This window comes from Tamandua tetradactyla, chromosome 2 (genome assembly GCF_023851605.1).
Source record: "Tamandua tetradactyla isolate mTamTet1 chromosome 2, mTamTet1.pri, whole genome shotgun sequence".
In the NCBI taxonomy this organism is placed as follows: Eukaryota; Metazoa; Chordata; class Mammalia; order Pilosa; family Myrmecophagidae; genus Tamandua; species Tamandua tetradactyla.
Genome location: NC_135328.1, coordinates 170975249 through 170995274, shown reverse-complemented (window position 1 = coordinate 170995274; position 20026 = coordinate 170975249). Strand labels below are relative to the sequence as shown.

Sequence of the window (20026 nt, the reverse complement as noted above, 5' to 3'; positions counted from 1 at the left end):
AGCAGTGTGGTTGTTCCATAGGAGGCTAAGTATAGGGTTGCCATTTGATCCTGCAACCCTGTTATCAGGTAATACTTGGAAAATTGAAAGCAGCAGAAATGGACATTTTGCACATTGGTATTTATGGCAGCAGTATTCACGATATGCAATGGATGAAAGTGGCCTAAGGGTACATCACCTGATGAATGGAAGGGCAAACTGTGGTGTATACATACAATGGAATATTGAGCTGCTGCATGAAGGACTGAAGTTGTGGGGCATACAACTAGATGAATGAACCTTGAGGATAGTATATATAGTGAAATAAGACAGAAACAAAAAGACAAATATTTTAATGCCTCACTAATATGAACCAACTGTAATGAGCAAACTCTGAGAATTGAGTTCAGGGGAAAGCCTTTTGTAAAGTTTTCTAGATTATAAACTCTTCAATAATCATGGCTATTCCTGAGTTAAATTATAGTTATTTCTAAATTCTGAGATGTGGAGTGCTTTGTGTATAAAACCTGGCCATTCCCTGGAACTTCAGGTATCTACGTGATACCTGAGATTCTGAGCTAGAGTTCTGTGACTATATGCATAACCCTATATAGCAACTATTTAAAAAGCTGAAAAAGAGATCAGATTTCAGTTAGATATATGAATGAAGCTGATCTGGTTAGGACTAAGGTAAATCAGACTAAAAGGTAAAGGATGATATGAACTGTTTTTTAAAACTTCAACTTCTGTGTGAGACCAAACGAGAAGATATTTAATTAGTATTAAGTTTATATTTTCTGTAGCATGCAGATTTAACCTGTGTGGTCAGTTTATTTGAAACAGCATAATTACATGGAACCTTGAGTAGGGAGTGAGATCTTGTCAGTTTGTACAGGTTAATGTGATGGCCCGAAATATCCCAGAGTAATCTGGACAAATAATAAAAAAGTATGAGCAAAATCCCCTAGAGGGGCAGGGGGAAAATGTAGGAATATTAAATTTCTCCACCTGAGGACTTCCTGATATTCTTGCAAGCATTAGGGACTACAAATTTAATAGGCCAAGGCCCGATCTTGGGGTTTGCCCTTCTGAAACTTATTTCTGCAAAGGAGAAGCTAAGCCTACTTAACATTATGCCATTAGTCACCCCCAGAGAACCTCTTTTGTTGTTCAGATGTGGCTTCTCTCTCTAAGCCACCTCTGCAGGTAAACTGACTGCCCACCCCCCATGTGGGCCATGAATTCCAGGGGTGTAAATCTGAGACTTGGCAATGTTAGATCTTACCCCAGGAGATGAGCCTGGCCGCAGCATCTTGGGAGTGAGAAAGCCTTCTTGACCAAAAGTGGGAAGAGAAATGAACCAAAATAAAATTTCATTGGCTGAGAGATTTCAAATAGAATTGAGAGGTCATTCTGGAGGTTGTTCTTATGCATTATATAGATATGCCATTTTAGTTTTTAGTGTATTAGAATATCTAGAAGGAAATACGCAAAACTGATAACTGTGATCCAGTAGCCTTAATTCTTTTTTTTTTATTCTTTTTATTTATTTATTTATTTATTTTTATTAATTAACGGAAAAAAAGAAATTAACCCAACATTTAGAAATCATACCATTCTACATATGCAATCAGTAATTCTTAACATCATCACATAGAAGCATGATCATCATTTCTTAGTACATTTGCATCGGTTTAGAAGAACTAGCAACACAACAGAAAAAGATATAGAATGTTAATATAGAGAAAAGAAATAAAAGTAATAATAATAGTAAAAAAAAAACAAACCTATAGCTCAAATGCAGCTTCATTCAGTGTTTTAACATGATTACTTTACAATTAGGTATTATTGTGCTGTCCATTTTTGAGTTTTTGTATCTAGTCCTGTTGCACAGTCTGTATCCCTTCAGCTCCAATTACCCATTATCTTACCCTGTTTCTAACTCCTGCTGGACTCTGTTACCAGTGACATATTCCAAGTTTATTCTCGAATGTCCGTTCACATCAGTGGGACCATACAGTATTTGTCCTTTAGTTTTTGGCTAGACTCACTCAGCATAATGTTCTCTAGGTCCATCCATGTTATTACATGCTTCGTAAGTTTATCCTGTCTTAAAGCTACATAATATTCCATCGTATGTATATACCACAGTTTGTTTAGCCACTCTTCTGTTGATGGAGATTTCAGCTGTTTCCATCTCTTTGCAATTGTAAATAACGCTGCTATAAACATTGGTGTGCAAATGTCTGTTTGTGTCTTTGCCCTTAAGTCCTTTGAGTAGATACCCAGCAATGGTATTGCTGGGTCATATGGCAATTCTATATTCAGCTTTTTGAGGAACCGCCAAACTGCCTTCCGCAGTGGTTGCACCATTAGACATTCCCACCAACAGTGGATAAGTGTGCCTCTTTCTCCGCATCCTCTCCAGCACTTGTCATTTTCTGTTTTGTTGATAATGGCCATTCTGGTGGGTGTGAGATGATATCTCATTGTGGTTTTGATTTGCATTTCTCTAATGGCCAGGGACGTTGAGCATCTCTTCATGTGCCTTTTGGCCATTTGTATTTCCTCTTCTGGTAGGTGTCTGTTCAAGTCTTTTCCCCATTTTGTAATTGGGTTGGCTGTCTTTTTGTTGTTGAGTTGAACAATCTCTTTATAAATTCTGGATACTAGACCTTTATCTGTTACGTCATTTCCAAATATTGCCTCCCATTGTGTAGGCTGTCTTTCTACTTTCTTGATGAAGTTCTTTGATGCACAAAAGTGTTTAATTTTGAGGAGCTCCCATTTATTTATTTCCTTCTTCAGTGCTCTTGCTTTAGGTTTAAGGTCCATAAAACCGCCTCCAATTGTAAGTTTCATAAGATATCTCCCTACATTTTCCTCTAACTGTTTTATGGTCTTAGACCTAATGTTTAGATCTTTGATCCATTTTGAGTTAACTTTTGTATAGAGTGTGAGATATGGGTCTTCTTTCATTCTTTTGCATATGGATATCCAGTTCTCTAGGCACCATTTATTGAAGAGACTGTTCTGTCCCAGGTGAGTTGGCTTGACTACCTTATCAAAGATCAAATGTCCATAGATGAGAGGGTCTATATCTGAGCACTCTATTCGATTCCATTGGTCAATATATCTATCTTTATGCCAATACCATGCTGTTTTGACCACTGTGGCTTCATAATATGCCTTAAAGTCCAGCAGCGCGAGACCTCCAGCTTCGTTTTTTTTCCTCAAGATGTTTTTAGCAATTCGGGGCACCCTGCCCTTCCAGATAAATTTGCTTATTGGTTTTTCTATTTCTGAAAAAGAAGTTGTTGGGATTTTGATTGGTATTGCATTGAATCTGTAAATCAATTTAGGTAGGATTGACATCTTAACTATATTTAGTCTTCCAATCCATGAACACGGTATGCCCTTCCATCTATTTAGGTCTTCTGTGATTTCTTTTAGCAGTTTTTTGTAGTTTTCTTTATATAGGTTTTTTGTCTGTTTAGTTAAATTTATTCCTAGGTATTTTATTCTTTTAGTTGCGATTGTAAATGGGATTCGTTTCTTGATTTCCCCCCTCAGCTTGTTCATTACTAGTGTATAGAAATGCTACAGATTTTTGAATGTTGATCTTGTAACCTGCTACTTTGCTGTACTCATTTATTAGCTCTAGTAGTTTTGTTGTGGATTTTTGCGGGTTTTCGACGTATAGTATCATATCGTCTGTAAACAGTGATAGTTTTACTTCTTCCTTTCCAATTTTGATGCCTTGCATTTCTTTCTCTTGTCTAATTGCTCTGGCTAGAACCTCCAACACAATGTTGAATAATAGTGGTGATAGTGGACATCCTTGTCTTGTTCCTGATCTTAGGGGGAAAGTTTTCAATTTTTCCCCATTGAGGATGATATTAGCTGTGGGTTTTTCATATATTCCCTCTATCATTTTAAGGAAGTTCCCTTGTATTCCTATCTTTTGAAGTGTTTTCAACAGGAAAGGATGTTGAATCTTGTCAAATGCCTTCTCTGCATCAATTGAGATGTTCATGTGTTCTGCTTTGATTTGTTGATATGGTGTATTACATTAATTGATTTTCTTATGTTGAACCATCCTTGCATACCTGGGATGAATCCTACTTGGTCGTGATGTATAATTCTTTTAATGTGTTGTTGGATACGATTTGCTAGAATTTTATTGAGGATTTTTGCATCTGTATTCATTAGAGAGATTGGTCTGTAGTTTTCTTTTTTTGTAATATCTTTGCCTGGTTTTGGTATGAGGGTGATGTTGGCTTCATAGAATGAATTAGGTAGTTTTCCCTCCACTTCGATTCTTTTGAAGACTTTGAGGAGAGTTGGTACTAATTCTTTCTGGAATGTTTGATAGAATTCACATGTGAAGCTGTCTGGTCCTGGACTTTTCTTTTTAGGAAGCTTTTGAATGACTAATTCAATTTCTTTACTTGTGATTGGTTTGTTGAGGTCATCTTGATTGGTTTGTTGAGGTCATCTATGTCTTCTTGAGTCAAAGTTGGTTGTTCATGTCTTTCCAGGAACCCGTCCATTTCCTCTAAATTGTTGTATTTATTAGCGTAAAGTTGTTCATAGTATCCTGTTATTACCTCCTTTATTTCTGTGAGGTCAGTAGTTATGTCTCCTCTTCCATTTCTGATCTTATTTATTTGCATCCTCTCTCTTCTTCTTTTTGTCAATCTTGATAAGGGCCCATCAATCTTATTGATTTTCTCATAGAACCAACTTCTGGTCTTATTGATTTTCTGTATTGTTTTCATGTTTTCAATTTCATTTATTTCTGCTCTAATCTTTGTTATTTCTTTCCTTTTGCTTGCTTTGGGATTAGTTTGCTGTTCTTTCTCCAGTTCTTCCAAGTGGACAGTTAATTCCTGCATTTTTGCCTTTTCTTCTTTTCTGATATAGACATTTAGGGCAATAAATTTCCCTCTTAGCACTGCCTTTGCTGCGTCCCATAAGTTTTGATATGTTTGTTTTCATTTTCATTTGCCTCGAGGTATTTACTAATTTCTCTTGCAATTTCTTCTTTGACCCACTCGTTGTTTAAGAGTGTGTTGTTGAACCTCCATGTATTTGTGAATTTTCTGGCACTCTGCCTATTATTGATTTCCAACTTCATTCCTTTATTATCCGAGAAAGTGTTGTGTATGATTTCAATCTTTTTAAATTTGTTAAGACTTGCTTTGTGACCCAGCATATGGTCTATCTTTGAGAATGATCCATGAGCACTTGAGAAAAAGGTGTGTCCTGCTGTTGTGGGATGTAATGTCCTATAAATGTCTGTTAAGTCTAGCTCATTTGTAGTAATATTCAGATTCTCTATTTCTTTATTGATCCTCTGTCTAGATGTTCTGTCCATTGATGAGAGTGGTGAAGTGAAGTCTCCAGCTATTATGGTATATGTGTCTATTTCCCTTTTCAGTGTTTGCAGTGTATTCCTCACGTATTTTGGGGCATTCTGGTTCAGTGCGTAAATATTTATGATTATTATGTCTTCTTGTTTAATGTTCCTTTTATTAGTATATAGTGTCCTTCTTTGTCTCTTTTAACTGTTTTACATTTGAAGTCTAATTTGTTGGATATTAGTATAGCCACTCCTGCTCTTTTCTGGTTGTTATTTGCATGAAATATCTTTTCCCAACCTTTCACTTTCAACCTATATTTATCTTTGGGTCTAAGATGTGTTTCCTGTAGACAGCATATAGAAGGATCCTGTTTTTTAATCCATTGTGCCAGTCTATGTCTTTTGATTAGGGAATTCAGTCCATTAACATTTAGTGTTATTACTGTTTGGATAATATTTTCCTCTGCCAGTTTGCCTTTTGTATTATATATATCATATCTGACTTTCCTTCTTTCTACACTCTTCTCCATACCTCTCTCTTCTGTCTTTTCGTATCTGACTCTAGTGCTCCCTTTAGTATTTCTTGCAGGGCTGGTCTCTTGGTCACAAATTCTCTCAGTGTCTTTTTGTCTGAGAATGTTTTAATTTCTCCCTCATTTTTGAAGGACAATTTTTCTGAATATAGGAGTCTTGGTTGGCAGTTTTTCTCTTTTAGTAATTTAAATATATCATCCCACTGTCTTCTAGCTTCCATGGTTTCTGCTGAGAAATCTACACATAATCTTATTGGGTTTCTCTTGTATGTGATGGATTGTTTTTCTCTTGCTGCTTTCAAGATCCTCTCTTTCTCTTTGACCTCTGACATTGTAACTAGTAAGTGTCTTGGAGAACGCCTATTTGGGTCTAATCTCTTTGGGGTGCGCTGCACTTCTTGGATCTGTAATTTTAGGTCTTTCATAAGAGTTGGGAAATTTTCAGTGATAATTTCTTCCGTTAGTTTTTCTCCTCCTTTTCCCTTCTCTTCTCCTTCTGGGACACCCACAATACGTATATTTGTGCGGTTCATATTGTCCTTCAGTTCCCTGATCCCCTGTTCAATTTTTCCATTCTTTTCCTGATAGTTTCTGTTTCTTTTTGGAATTCAGATGTTCCATCCTCCAAATCAGTAATTCTATCTTCTGTCTCTTTAAATCTATCATTGTAGGTATCCATTGTTTTTTTCCATCTTTTCTACTTTATCCTTCACTTCCATAAGTTCTGTGATTTGTTTTTTCAGTTTTTCTATTTCTTCTTTATGTTCAGCCCATGTCCTCTTCATGTCCTCCCTCAATTTATCGATTTCGTTTTTGAAGAGTTTTTCCGTATATTCAGCATTAGTTGTCTCAGCTCCTGTATCTCATTTGAACTATTGGTTTGTTCCTTTGACTGGGCCATATCTTCAATTTTCCAAGCGTCATCCATTATTTTCTGCTGGTGTCTGGGCATTTGATCAGATTTCCCTGGGTGTGAGACCCAGCTGGTTGAAAGGTTTTTCTGTGAAATCTCTGGGCTCTGTTTTTCTTTTCCTGCCCAGTAGTTGGCGCTCGTGGCACTCGTTTGTCTGCGGGTCCCACCAGTAAAAGGTGCTGTGGGTCCTTTAACTTTGGAAAACTCTCGCCGTGGGGAAGGTTCGCCAGCCGAAGCGGCTTGGAAGAGTGCCAGCTGGCCCGGGGGTCTGAATGCGGGGATGGTCGCCGGCCGCCACAGCCAGGGAGAGCGCCCGTCCGAATTTCCTAGTCGGCCCGGGACGCCAAGCGTTTCGGGAGGGCACCAGCCGCCACAGTCCGGGAGAGTGCACCGTTCCCAGCCGGACCGGGGAGTCACGTATTTGGAAGGGACCCCCCTGGTCACCGTTCTCCGTGGTCTGGGGATTTCCGACCCAACTCTCTCAGTTGGTCCGGGGGGCCTCGCGTGGTGGGGGCGCCAGCCGCCGCTGCCCGAGGGGATCGCCTGCCCAATTCTGCCAGCTGGCCTGGGAAGGAGGAAGGGAGAGACTCCGGTCGCTTGCCGCCCCACCTGGGAAAGCCCGCGCCCCTCGGCGATCTCACCGGAGCTGGTTCTCCCAAACAGTCAGCCGTTCCAGGATGGGGTACGCTGTCTTTTTGATCTCTGTCGTGGCTCTGGGAGCTGTTCTGTATCGTTTCTACTCCCCTAGTAGCTGTTCTGGAGGAGGAAAGGTGAGGGTGGCAAGGCTGTCGAGGACGGTGGCGGAGGAGCCGGTGAAGGCGGAAGAGGGCACGGTGGTGGTTGGAGAGCCACTGGAGTAGGAGGAGAAAGGGAAGGATAAGATGGCGGATGGAGCGTCACCGGAGCAGAAGGGGAAAGAGAAGGGCAAGATGGCTGCGGTTACGCCACCGGCGGAGAAAGAGGAAGAGGAGGGCTAGATGGCAGCAGGAACGCCAGTGGAGAAAGAGGAAGAGGAGGGCTCAATGGCGGCGGGAGCGCCGTCGGCAGAGAAAGTGGAAGAGGAGGGCTAGATGGCGGCGGGAGCGCCGGCGGAGAAGGGGGAAGAGGAGGGCTAGATGGTGGCGGGCGCGCCAGCAGAGAAAGAGGCAGAGGAGGGCTGAATGGCGGCGGGAGCACCACCGGCAGAGAAAGAGGAAGAGGAGGGCTAGATGGCGGCGGGAGCACCGGTGGAGAAGGGGGAAGAGGAGGGCTCAGCCTTAATTCTTGAAGATTATTGTATTATTATATAACTTTTATGGTGTGACCATGTGATTGTGAAAACCTTGTGACCTTTATCCAGTATATGGACAGATGAGTAAGAAGATAAATAAGTAATAAATAAATAAGAGGGGGTGGATACGGGGCATGGTATATTTTAGGTGTTCTTTTTTATTTTTTCCTATTTTTATTTTTATTTTTTGAGTAATGAAAATGTTCAAAAATTTCTTGTGGTGATGAATGTATAACTGTATGGTGATACTGTGTACCATTGGTTGTATACTTTGGATGATTATGTGGTATATGATTATATCCCAGTAAGATTGCATTAAAAATACTCAGTTGGATTTGATTTGTCAGTATTTTCTTGAGGATGTTTGCATGTGTATTCCTAAGGGATATTAGGGGGTAATTTTTTTCTTGTGATCACTGTATCTGGCTTTGGTATCAGGGTGATGTTCATTTCATAGGATGAGTTAGGGAATGTCTTCTCTTCAATTTTTTGGAAGCGTTTGAACAGGATTGGTAATAATTCTTGGAATGTTTGGTGAATTTCATCTGTGAAATCATTTATTCCTGTCCTTTTCTTTTTTAGGAGATTTTTTATTACTGTTTCAGTCTCTTGTTATCAGTCTGTTGAGATCTGCTATTTCTTCTTGAGTCAGTATAGGTAATCTGTGTTCTTAGAAATTTGTCCATTTCATTCAAGTTATCTAATTTGTTGTAGATGTTCATAGTGTCCCCTTCTAATCGTTTTTATTTCTGTACAGTCAGTAGAAATGGCCTCCATTTTGTTTCTGATTTTACTTTTTTTGTAACCTCTCATTTTTTCTTTAATCAGTGTAGCTAAAGGTTTGTCATGTTTGTTGATCTTTCCTATGAACCAATTTTTTATTTTATTGATTTTCTTTATTCTCTAGTTCCTTTTCGTCTTCTGTAATCTTTGTTATTTCCTTCCGCTTGCTTTTGGTTTAATTTGCTGTTACTTTTCTAGATCCTCCAATCGTGAGATTAGGTCACTAATTTGAGATCTTCCTTTTTAATGTAAAAATTTACATCTATGCTCAGGTTTCTCTTCAAATCGTATAAATCTTTCACCTTTTACTAAAGATTTCAGTGTAGAGAAATAATAGCAAGTTATAAGACTAATTTTTTGAGGTCTTGCTTTGGCAAGGCCAAATATAAGCTTTCAAGAACAGAAACTTGGGCGGGCCGCGGTGGCTCAGCGGGCAAAGTGCTTGCCTGCTATGCTGGAGGACCTCGGTTCGATTCCCGGCCCCAGCCCATGTAACAAAAACGGAGAAACAGAATACAATAAAAACAAGAAAATGTTTAAAAATGTTTCCCTTTCTTCCTTCCTTCCTTCCTTCTATCCTTCCTTCCTTCTCTCTGTCTTTCCTTTAAAAAAAAAAGAACAGAAACTTACCAATAAACAAACTTCTAAACAGGAAAAAAAATTTAGATCTTTAAATTTCCTTCTCAGCACTGCCTTTGCTACATCCTATAAGTTGTGATATATGTAGTGTATTAATATATATATTATTTCCTTAAAATTCATCCTAATTTCCTTTGTTATTTTTTTTTTGACCAATTTGTTGTTTGAGTCATTGTCTGGTTTCCACAAATTTCTGGATTTTCAGTTTCCCCTTCTGATATTGATTTCTAACTTCTTTCCTTTGTTTTTGGAGAAGATGCATTGTATCATTTCACTATCTTAAAATTTATTGATATTGACTTTGACCTAACATGGGCTGTGCTGGAGAATGATCCATGTGCGCTAGAGAAGAATGTGTATTCTGCTGCTGTCGGCTAAAGTGCTCTATATATGTCTGTTGGGTCTAGCTGGTTTATAGCATTGTTCAAGTCTTCTATTACCTAATTGATCTTTTGTTTAGATGTTCTATTCATTATTGGAAGTGATGTATCGAGGTCTCCTATTATTATAGGAGATATTTTTGTATATATTTTGGGGCTCTGCCATTAAGTGCATATGTATTTATAATTGTATGTCTTCTTGCTGAATTGACCCTTTATCCTTAAATAGTGACCTTTGTCCCTTGTAACAGTGTTTGACTTAAGTCAATACTACGATTGTAGTATAGCTACATTCCGTTTTTGGTTACTGTTTGCATGATATATTTTTTCCATACTTTTCATTTTCTACCTACTTGTGTCTTTGAATTTAAAGTGAATCTCTTATAAAGCGTTTATAATTGGGTCATACTTTTTTATCTATACTACCAGTCTTTCTTGTAACTGGAGAGATTAAAGCATTTACATTTAAAATCACTGTTAATAATGCAGGACTTTCTTCTGCCGTTTTGCTGTTTGGTCTTTGTAAGTCTTATGCCTTTTTTGGCCTCTCAATTCTTCTTTACTGCTTACTTTTATATTTGTTTGATTTTTTGTATTATACCATGTTCAGTCCCTTCTCATTTCTTTCTGTGTTTATTTTTTTTTTAGATTTTTCTCTTTGTGGTTACTACAGAGTTTGAGTTTAATATCCTAAATCTAGAACAATCACCTCTTATTTGCTACTAGCTTAGCTTCAATAGCATATACATATACTGTTTTTATTCCTTTTTGTCTACCCATCTTTTTTGTATCTATTATTCATTACCTCGTTATACATTGTATGTCCTAAGCCATAAATTTATCATTATATTTTATGCATTTACATTTTAGAACCTGTAAGAAGTAAAATCGGAGTTACATACCTGGAAATACAAAAAACAGTACTGGCATTTATGAATTACCCGTATGGTTACCTTCACTAGAGATATTTCTTTCTTTATGTTGCTTCAATCTGCTGTCTAGTTTCTTTTTCTTTTAAACTGAGGAACCTCCTTTAGCATTGCTTAGGACAGATCTGGTGTGACAAACTCCCTCAGCTTCTTTTTTTTTTTTTCCACATGAACAGGCACTGGGAATTGAACCTGAGTCTCCGGCATGGCAGACAAGAACTCTGCCACTGAGCTACCATTGCCCACCTCCCCTCAACTTTTGTTTATCTAAGAATATCATATTTTCTCCGTCATGTTTGAACAACTGTCTTACTGAATATAAAATTCTTGGTTGGCAATTATTTTCTTCTGGCACTTTAATTTACCACACTGCCTTCTTGCCCCCACAGTTTCTTATCAGAAATTGGTACCTAATCTTAGCAGGAATCCCTTGGACATGTTGCTTTTCTCTTGCAGCTACCAGAACTCTCTCTCTGTCCTTAGCATTCTTTCCTTGACATTTTACCTGGAGGTGGTTCTCTTCAAGTTTATCCTGTTTAGGTTTCTTTAGACTCCTTCAATGTACATGTTCTTGCCTTCATTAAATTTGAGAAGTTTTCTGCCATTATTTATTTGAATATTCTTTCTGCTACTTTCTTCTCCTTCTAGGATTGCCGTAATATGTATATTGGTATGTTGTCCCATAGGCCTTTTAGGCCCTGTTCACTTCGTGCTCTTTTTTCTTTCTGTTCCTCAACCTAGATCATTTCACTTGTCTTCAAGTTTACTGATTCTTTCTTCTGCCAGGTCAGATCTGCTGTTGAAATCCTCCAGGGAAATTTTCATTTCAGTTATTGTGGTCTTCAATTCCAGTATTTCTGTTTGGTTCCTTTATAAAATTTCAATCTCTGTTGATATTCTCATATTGTTCATTTATTGTTTTCCTGATATACTTTAGATCTTTCTTTCTGTTTTCCTTTATCTACATGAGAGTACTGAGGACCACTTCTTTTAAGTCTTTGTCTGGGATGTCCATAGTCTGGTCTTCTTTGTTGATGATTTCTGGATTTTTTTTTTTTTTTTTTTTTTTTAGTTTTTATTAATAAAACCAATCAACATACAATATGAACATTCTGGTTTTTTCATCACATAGTTGTATATTCATCATCATGATCATTTCTTAGAACATTTGCATCAATTCAGAAAAAGAAATAAAAAGAAAACAGAAAAAAATTCATACATACCATACCCCTTACCCCTCCTTTTCATTGATCACTAGCATTTCAATCTACTAAATTTATTTTAAAGTTGTTCCCCTTATTATTTATTTATTTTTATGGATTTTTTTTTCTTGTTTCTTTGGGTAGGCTATCATTTCATCCTGTTTTTTTGTCCTTGGAATATTCTGTTGCACTTTGTATATTTTAATATTTTATAGTGTTAATTCTGGGATTTAGTCCTTGAACTTTCTGTTACTAAAGTTTGTATCCAGGTAGTTATATGACATATTTCCTTGAATGCCAGGAACTAAGAAAACAAACAAAGGCAAAAAACACCTTTCATGGTCTTTAAAAATTGGTGAAATGACTTGTGTGTTTAGCCCTTCTATCAAAAGGTTCAACCAGAGGCAGCTGTTAAGTGCTGGGTCCTCTTTAGATTTTTTTCTGTAGTCTTGTCCAGGGCTTGAGTTTGCTTGTGGCTTTAGTAATTTCCCTGTTTACAGAAATTTGAATGCCCCCTCTACTCCCTATGAAATATCTCCCCATCCCAGTTGACTTAAAGCAGGTAATCCTTTGCCTTAGTCCACTTTGACTTATGTCTTATACTGCTTTAGCTATCTGCAAGCTCCTTCTGCTTGCAGGGCAAGTTCTAGGAGAGCAAACCCCAGATGAGGTTACTGGTTCAGACTTTCAGGCTGCCACCCAACAGATTGGCATAGACTTATAGTTACCCCAGTATACCCATAGGGGTTACAGGCCAGGGACCCATGATGGGAGCATAGTCTGGTTCCATACCATACCAAGGAGGGGCCGGCAATGTGGCCAAGAGCTTCTATTGTGTTTCTTTATGGTTTTTTTTTTCACATGAACAGGTACCAGGAATCAAACCCAAGTCTCCGGCATGTTAGGCGAGAACTCTGCCACTGTGCCATCATTGCCCACCCTGCCCAAATTTTAAATTGGGTGATTTATCTTCTTATAGTTAGTTGTAAGATTTATTTGTATATTTTGAGTCCCTTATCAGGGAAATATATTTGCAAGTATTTTCTCCCATTCTACAAGCTCTCTTTTCATTTTCTTGATAGTATTCTTTGAATCACAGAAGTTTTAAATTTTGGTGAAGTCCAGTTTATCTGTTCTTCTTTTGTTATTTGTGCTTTTGTTGTTGTGTTGGGCAGTTTTGTTTAACCCACGGTCACAAAGATTTACTCCTGTATTCTCTTCTAAGAGTTATATTTTTAGTTCTTACATTTAGGCCTATGATCCATTTTGAGTTATATTTTGTATATGGTATAAGAAAAGGGTCTAACTCCATTCTTTTGCATGTGGATATCCAATTAATAACAATTAAGGGTAATTGCAGCATAGTGTGGATGTGTTTTGTTTTGATTGGGCGGGCATATGTCTCATTATTTATGGCTTCTTATAAAACCAGGAAACATCTATGCTTGCTCTGCCTTGTTAGTTTATTACTTCAAGACCCTGTTATTTGCAGCATGATGTTGGTACTATAAATTGTGAGCTTAAATTGTAATTGGCTGAGGAGCATTGGTGATATGTTAAAAATTTTTGTCAAACAGTTGTGGTTAAAAGTTGAAGTTTTTTATAACCTCAGTCATTGTTAATGTATAAAATGAGGTCAAAACAATTACAACGCAATAACTGCCAAATAGTGACAATAACTGACAATAACTACCCATAGGGAGGCCAATTTCCCCTATTAGGGAGGGGCACAGTCCTCCACAAGACTGCCCTCACTTCAGATAGCAGCCACAAGTTTAGGGGGGTTTTAGGACTACCTTCATCAACTGGATACAAAATCAGGGCTTCCCACTACTTCCTTTGGTTTGATAATTAATTAGAGGAACTCAGAACTCAAGAAAGTATATACTTAAGATTATAGTTTTATTATAGGAAAAAGGATACACATCAGAAAATTAAAAGAAGAGATGTATAGGGCAAGGTCTGGAAGAGTCCCCAAAGTTTGTGTGTCTTCTCTTTATGGAGTTAGGACATGTACCATCTCTGCATATCACCCAAGCTTTACTGTCTACTTTTTATGTAGGCATGATCTATTGATCCCATGTGCTGGAACTCCAGCCTGCTTTGCATCCCCAGAGATTCAACTGATAACCTGCTGTTTTAGTTTGCTAAAGCTGCCAGAATACAGTATAACAGAAATGGGTTGACTTTTATAAAGGAAATTTACTAAGTTGAAAGTTTACAGTTCTAATGCCATAAAAATGTCCAAGCTAAGGGCATCCAGAGAAAGAAACCTTGACTCAAGACAGACCAATGGCATCTGGGGCGCCTCTGTCAGCTGGGAAGGCACATGGCTGGTATCTGCTAGTCTTTGGCTTCTGGTTTTAAATACTTTTCCCATGGGCTTTTTCTTTCTGCATCTCCAGATGTCTTTGTGCCAGCTCTGAGCTTTTCACAAAATCGTTCTTTTTTAAAGGATTTTTTTGAAGGACAAAATGGTTCTTTTTTAAATTAAGCCTGCCCTGAATGGGTGGGGACACATATCCATGGAAACTATCAAATCAAAAGGTCCTACCCGTGTTGAATGGGTCGTATCTCCATGAAAACAACTTAATCAAAAAGATCCCACCTATACTATGTCTGCCCTCACAAGATTGGACTAGGAGAAAGAACATGGCTTTTCTGAGGTACACAACCTCAGAAAACTAGCACACCTACCTCAAGTCCCAACCCTCTAGTCACATGATTAGTCTCTCTGACATGGCCAGTCCTCTACCCTAAGACTAATGTCAGGTGTGGTTCAAGGATCCCACATGAATTAAAAAGACACCTCTGTCCCTTGGGAAATTCCAAGAATGTAGAGGTTAAACCCCCAAATCTCTTTCCCCAGGAGCCTGGACAGAAGCCAGAACTGTTTTTAGAGCCCAAATTCTTCTTATATAACAATATGGTTGTTAAGTTATTTGAGGGAAATTCATTTTTTATTTTTTTTTAAATTCATTTTTAAGACTGATTGTGAAGCAGAAGAAGGTAACAGTTTTCCTGAGACATTACAGAGGTTTTCATTTTAAGATACTTTTCTGTTTACTTTCCCTTTTCCTGTTAGTGCTATTCTCTTAAAAAAATATTTTTTATTATGTAAGTAAAAAAGTCTATTGAAGTATTAATATTAGGGTGGTATATGGGAATCCTGTATTTTATGCATGATTTGTATGATTACTCTGTAAAATCCACAACTTCTCCAATAAAAAAATTAAAGGTAAAAATTAACAGTTAAAAAATATATTGAAATACTAGTGCGAACCAAGGAAAAGTAAGTAGAGGTGAGGAACAGTTTGATATTCTACTTTAATTACGTGAAGACAAAACTGAATAGAGGAATACCATTTGTGAGTTTTATAAAGCAAAATTAATTGCATGTAAAAACATATGCAAAAGTAGAGATGGTTAAAATTATAGTATTGGTTACCTTTGGGAGAAAAGTGTAAAAGGGACCTTCTATCCTGTGTATTTCTGATATCCTTGAATTTTTTAACAATGATTATTTATCATTATACTTATGAATTTTCTTTGTTTACTTTCTAGAGAAAGGGTGAGAGAAAAAGTTCATGCACATGTTTCCATTGTCAGGATATTATGTACAGAATTACCAGATTTGTCTAATTTGTTCAGTGGCAGCTAGGGATCATTAATTATTTTCAGTAAGTTATTCTTGCAAAATTGGAGAGATTGAATTAATGATGTGTCTAGCTGTCCTTTTATTTTGTAGTATAATACAAAAACGAAGTTAATTTCCACTAATTTCGTATCTTATGTTATCCAAGTTGCATTGTTGAACCCTAAAGCTGTTTATCTGATAGTAGTAACCCTACTTTCAAGGCACTCTCCAAAGAATGTTAAACGGATTCATTGCTTATATTTTAAAAATGAACTTTGACTAGGCTATAAAAGTCAGGTACTCAGCAGAATTATGTATTGTGACTTATCTCTGACTATTTGTGTTTCCGTTTTCCGTTCAGCTCATGAATTAGGTTTTCTAATGGTTACTTGTAGTTTTAAAATTAGCCATTCACTTAGTGACACCAACTTGTGAAGGTAACTTTCCTTTTTAATATACAAGTAACAATTGCAAATTAAATATAATTAAAGATAAATAAAGAAAAAAACTGTAACTTATATTTTCAGTACTCTAATGCAACCAAAGTTGACGTTTTAATGTATTTCTTTATGGTCTTTGTCTGAATGCACGTATTTTTAAATATATGTATAATAGCACTCTATAATTTTGAATCCCTTTAATTTTACTTAAGGGCATTTTTATAAGCATTTTCTTGTGTTGTTACATGTTCTTCAGAGCTATAATTTTTAAAAGCCATAAATATTCCATTAAGCCTATATATTTTTATTCTCCTGTACATTTAGGGTGTTGGCACCCCAACCCACACCCCAAATAAAAAGTGCTTTATTGAACATCATTATAAATTAAGACTTTTTCCATTTCTATTTTTTTATGATCAGAGCAAGATAAATTTCTTGATTCCTGGTGGTGGTAATGATGGTAGTAAAAGTAGATGGCACAGTGTGTTTCTTATTTAGATATTGGTAAAGGTAGATGACTATGTGTGTTTCTTATTTAGAAATTTTGCCAGGAAATGTTTTCTGAGAAGTTGGCATGCTGACTTTGTAAATAACTATCCAATAGGCAGATATTGTTGCTTAGAGCAGCTTTACATTTGTATTCTGAAAGTAAAAACTTTTAGATTGTGACGTGGAAAAAATCTTTAGTAATCTTAATTCTTTTACTTAATTTACAGTTAAGCAATCTGTTCTAGTTTGCTAGCTGCCGGAATGCAATATACCAAAACGGAACGGCTTTTAAAAAGGGGAATTTAATGAGTTGCTAGTTTACAGTTCTAAGGCAGAAAAAATGTCACAATTAAAACAAGTCTATGGAAATGTCCAATCAAAGGCATCCAGGGAAAGATACCTTGGTTCAAGAATGCCGATGAAGTTCAGGATTTCTCTCTCAAGTGAGAAGGCACATGGCGAACACAGTCAGGGCTTCTCTCTCGCATCTGGAAGGGCATGTGATGAACATGGCATCATTTGCTAACTTCTTCTCCTGGCTTCCTGTTTCATGAACCTCCCTGGGAGGTGTTTTGCTTCTTCATCTCCAAAGGCCACTGGCTGGTGGACTCTGCTTCATGGTGTTTCAGCATTCTCTGCTCTCTCTGAATCTCTCATTCTCCAAAATGTTCCCTCTTTTATAGGACTCCAGGAAACCAATCAAGACCCACTCAGATGGGTGGAGACATGTCATCCCCTAATCCAGTTTAACAACCATTCTCGACTAAATCACATCATCCAGGGAGATTGCAGTTTCAAACAAACAGTACTGAATAGAGATTATTCTACCTTTATGAAATGGGACTTACATTAAAACATGGCTTTTCTTAGGGGGCATACTTCCTTTCAAACCAGCACACAACCCTATTCTACTGCAGGTTAGGAAGTTTTTTTTTTCTTTGAGGAATATTGCCAAAGGACCTGAGCACTCTATATTCCATAAATTGCTTGTCTCTGTTTCTCTTACTAGTTAAAACAGTTTTCTGATGATGACCCTGGAGTGGAGCTTGGGGGAAAAACTTACAGCAAGATTATGCCTGATTTTCCACTTCCAAGCTTGATACAATCTGAGTAGCCTAGGAGACAAATACAAAAATACTATTGTTTAGTAGTCTGAGCATCGAGATCCATGACATTCTAGGTATCTGTGTCTTAAATGGATTATCATAAGACAACCATAATGTTTCTCATTTCCTATGCTATATGTGTTAATAGGAAATAATACAAATGCATAAAAGTCAAGTATTAGGGATTTAGCATTTAATGAACAGTGCATTAGGAAATAGGAACCACCAGTGTAGAAGATGCCTGATCTGACTAGAGGGTGTGGAACACCTCTACTTAGGCTAACTTCAGGCTTCCTCAAAAAACACAGGTTGCTTCAGATAAGCAGTGGGTCTAAGATCTTTGTTCCTTTTACCTTCACCCCTAAATGTTTCATTGAGCTTCTAGGAAAGAACTCATTAAAATGTAGGCCTTTCAAGACAGTTCAGTGGGCACAGAATAGCCTTTTCAATACATGATGCTGGGACAACAGGATAACTACATCATGCATATAGAAAAGTTAACTCAAAATTGTTCCTAAGACCTGAATGTAAGTGCTTAAAGCTATAAAACTCTTAGAAGAAAATATAGGAGTAAGTCTTCATGACTTCGGGTTATGAAGCCTTCTTAGATATTTGCCACGAGCCCAAGTAACAAAAGAAAAAAATAGATAAATTGAATATGATCAGACATGAAAACTGCCTCAAAGGAAGTCATCAAGGAAATGAAGAGACCACACACAGAATGGAAGAAAATATTTGAATGGACTAGTATCCAGATTTATTATATAAAAAATTCTTACAACTCAATAATAAAAGCAAGTAATCCAATTTTTAGAAAGGGTAAATGATCTGAATAAGACATACTTCTTCAAAGACATACATATGGTCAATAAGCATGTGGAAAGATGCTTAACGTCATTAGCCTTTAGGCAAATGTAAATCAAAACCACAATGAGATGCCACTTCACATATTCTAGGTATCTGTAAATAAAAAGATAATAAGTCTTGCCAAGGGTGTAGAAAATTGGAACCCTCATACTCGGCTGGTGGGAATATAAAATGGTGTCAGTACTTTGGAAACAGTCTGGCAGCTCTTCATAGAGTTACCATATGACCCAGCATTCCTATTCCTAGTTGTGTGTGTGTGCATGTATTTTCATTCCATAGAGTTACCATATGACCCAGCATTCCTATTCCTAGTTGTGTGTGTGTGCATGTATTTTCATTCCCAAGAGAAATGAAAACATACACCCACCCAACTTGTGCATGAATGTTCATAGCAGCAATATTCATAATAGCCTAAAAGTGAAAAACAAAAAGTGAAAATAACCCAAATACCCATCAACGGATGAATGGACTAACAAAATATGGTATATCCATACAATGTGACGTTATTCAGTATAAAAAGGAGTGAAGTTCTGATTCATACTACAATGTAGCTGAGTTTTTAAAACATTATGCACAGTGAAAGAAGACAATCACAAGACCATATAATACCTGATTCCATTTATATGAAATGTCCAGAATAGGCAAATGTGTGGAGACAGAAGGTAGATTAGTGATTCCCTAGAGTGTGGGGTGTAGGAGGTGGAGTCTGGGGAAATGAGGAGTAACTGCTAATGGGCACAGTGTTTCGATTTGGGGTGATAAATGTCTGAAACTGTGGTTATGGTCATACAACTCTGAATACACTAAAAACCATTGAATTGCGTACTTTAAGTTGGTGAATTGTTGCATTCTCAATAAAGCTGTTATATATTTTTTAAAAGATAACTTTTGCCCTATGATGATATTTCCCCAATAACAAGATGTATTTTTTAAAACTTTTCAATGTTTTTTGAAATCAGAATGTATATTTTAATCAATGTGTATACTTAAGGGAGTCTCCATTTTTCCTCAAAAACTTTAAGAATCCAAGAAATATACCTCCTGAAGAGATGTTTTGCATTTTTACAGCATGAATTTAGCTGGCTTGGGAGGAAATTGTTTTTTTATTGGCAATGTTAGTCCTAGCCCTTAAGCAAAAAAAAAAAAAAGTCCTTTAAAAATTGGGAAGGGGGCATCTGTTAGAGAGCTTAGTGCAATAAATGCAATACCAGACTTCCTGAGCCCTAAAGCCAACCCTTGATTACAATAGACATTTTCTTTTTGGTATTAATACCTTTTTTGTTGTTGTTGTTATGTACTTATTTTGAATTGCCAAAAGCTACCTATTTTTCTGACTCCAGTTGTTTTTACCTGGAATCTTGGGCTTACTCTTAGCTTTCAAATAAGAGACTTACATTTGCATCTTCCATTTGAGAACTGAAAAAAATTATTGAAATGAATATTATTTGAGCTGATAAAATTCAAAGATACAGTGCTAAAATAAGAAAAATTCTT

The 20026-nt window shown here is 37.0% G+C and overlaps 1 protein-coding gene and 1 non-coding gene across 3 annotated transcripts in view; both read left to right on the top strand.

The window, feature by feature from the left end:
• RNF11 (ring finger protein 11) overlaps nt 1–20026 on the top strand; it is a 54406-nt gene that overhangs the window by 11383 nt on the left and 22997 nt on the right. The window lies entirely within an intron of this gene.
• LOC143675132 (U5 spliceosomal RNA) lies at nt 9108–9224 on the top strand. Its single transcript, XR_013171376.1, has one exon. It is a non-coding gene; the product is annotated as a U5 spliceosomal RNA (small nuclear RNA).